Source organism: Sarcophilus harrisii, chromosome 1 (assembly GCF_902635505.1).
Source record: "Sarcophilus harrisii chromosome 1, mSarHar1.11, whole genome shotgun sequence".
Taxonomy (NCBI): domain Eukaryota; kingdom Metazoa; phylum Chordata; class Mammalia; order Dasyuromorphia; family Dasyuridae; genus Sarcophilus; species Sarcophilus harrisii.
The window spans coordinates 458,621,852-458,624,175 of NC_045426.1; the positions used below are offsets into that span (position 1 = coordinate 458,621,852).

General features: G+C 33.5%; 1 non-coding gene across 1 annotated transcript; it reads right to left on the reverse strand.

Moving 5' to 3' along the window:
* Positions 1–563: 563 nt before the first annotated feature.
* Positions 564–633, reverse strand: LOC111719023. Its single transcript, XR_002769340.1, has one exon. It is a non-coding gene; the product is annotated as a small nucleolar RNA U2-30 (small nucleolar RNA).
* Positions 634–2,324: the final 1,691 nt, after the last annotated feature.

Genomic DNA, 2,324 nt, shown 5'->3' on the forward strand with positions numbered 1-2,324 from the left:
TGATTAAAACATCTTTAAGATAGAAAAAACGCTATTCTCAAAGTATGACAAGCCAACTGGAAATAATGGATATAGTCTATGCTGTCTGGAGATAGCTAGACCCTGGATAGACCACAGGGTCTGGAGTCATGGAAACCAGAGTTCAAATCTGAATTCAGACTCTGACAATGGACAATTTACTGTCCCTCAATTTCCTCAAGTGTAAAATGGGATTAATAATAACTGTTAACTCCCAAGCTGTTGTGAGGATCAACTGAGATAATATTTGTAGAGTTTTTAGCACAATGCCTAACACATAACTGGAGCTTAATAAATACTTGTTACCTTCCTTTTTTTCTTTTTATGTGACAACCAGGTTCTATTGCCTTAGATTTCCTTCTTATATAATCAATTTTAGAAAAATTAAAGGGAGTTAGGAAGCTAATGCCTAAACACTGTTACTTCCATTTCTGTATTTAAAAATAAAATTTGTGGGGGAATTTTGACAGATAAAATAGTTAAGAAATTTCTAACAATTGGAAGTGGTTATATAGAGTAAAGACTTATTCTTTTTTCTTTTCTTCTGTGCTCAATTCAAGTGTAGAAACCTTCACAATTAAAAGGTCAGCTGAAAAGGTGTTTTCATCATTGCACAAAATAGAGTAACCTTTACACACACACATACACACACATGTCCTCACTCATGTCACATTCTCACTTGTACCCTTACCTACATTCTCACTCACATACCTTCTCACAAATCATTTTAACTTCTATTGCTTCTTAGACACACATCCAGATCATGTCCCACAAAGAAAAAGGTCTTATGATGCTCATATTTAGCTATTTTTAGGCCTTATTCTTTCAATATTTCTTGATGTATAATATAGGAAGGAGAGAAATATGGCTGCTAGCATCATGGAACATGATAGAAATGATGTTCTAATATAGCAATAAAGAGAGATATATTAAGACCCCTGCTTTTTACTTTTAAATGAATCCTTTCATACCCTTTGCTTAGTGATGTATCCAACATGCAGAATCTGTCTCCTGCAAAAGTAGAATAGTTAGCTGTGAGTGTAGTAGATAAAGAGATGAAAAGTTACTGAGTTCAAATCTAGCCTCAGACACTTACAAATTGTATGACCATGGGCAAGTTAACTAACCTTGTTTGCCTTAGTTTCCTCACCTGTAAAATGAGCTGGAAAAGTAAATGGCTAACCACTTTGGGATCTTTGCCAAGAAAATCCCAAATAGGGCCATGAAGGATCAGACATGACTAAAAATGACTTAATAATAACAATATTTTCAATGTTTGTAGGAATCCTGGCTATTTCACAGGCTATTTTCTTTTAGGCTGCTTCTAACTTATTTCAAGCCATTGCTTCCTGGCTAATGCCATTCTGCACAAATTGCAAAAGATTATAGGAAATAAACATTTGGAATATCTATTTTGCATGATTAAGCATTCAAAAGGATATGCCTTTGACACTCCCCTCCAATCTTCATTTATTTGGTTAATATTAAAATTCTCTCAGATGTCCATAAGCCATCTGTCTTTTCCTTCAGATTCATTGACCCCTGCTGTTATTAAGCAGCTGCTTAAAGAGCCATTTCACTTGATACCACTAAGTATGGCAATGTGCTCATGTTGGAAAGCCTGTGTAATTTCTCAAAATTTCTGATCATGCTATTTGCTATATTACTATGTTGGATTAGTATATCACAGGTGCAATTACATGGTATCTGTGCAACCTCATTTCAATATTTAACATCTAAATGGTACATTTAATGGTCTTGATTAGCATCAAAATGATTTGGGTTTTTTTTATTTTGAGTATTCACCCTCTTCCCCCTCCCCCCTTTTTTTCCTGTTTATTAGTCTGAATTTGAACATGTATCAAGTATATATAAGAAGCTGAGCTTGACTTTTCAAAGGATATAGTCCCACCTGTTTCCAGATCACTTTCCATAGTTTGATGACTGCTATTTGTTATTTTTTAAATTAAACTTTATTTTTCAATTAATAAGGTTTTATTTTCTTTCCTTCAATTAAAAAAAGAAGAAAAACAAAACCCTTATAACAAATATGTATAATCAAGGAAAACAAATTCTCATTCTGGCCATTTCAAAAAATGTTATGTATTATTCTGTATATTAAGTCATTGTCTCTGTGTCAGAGAATAGGAAGCATGCTTTTCCATCATTTCTATGGAATAATGTTGATCATTGTACTGATCAGAGATCTTACGTATTTCTTGGTTTCAAAGAGGAAGGAGGACAATCAAGGTCAAGACAAATGAGGGTTAAGGAAAGAGATTCAAAAATCAGGTCAAATGAACAAT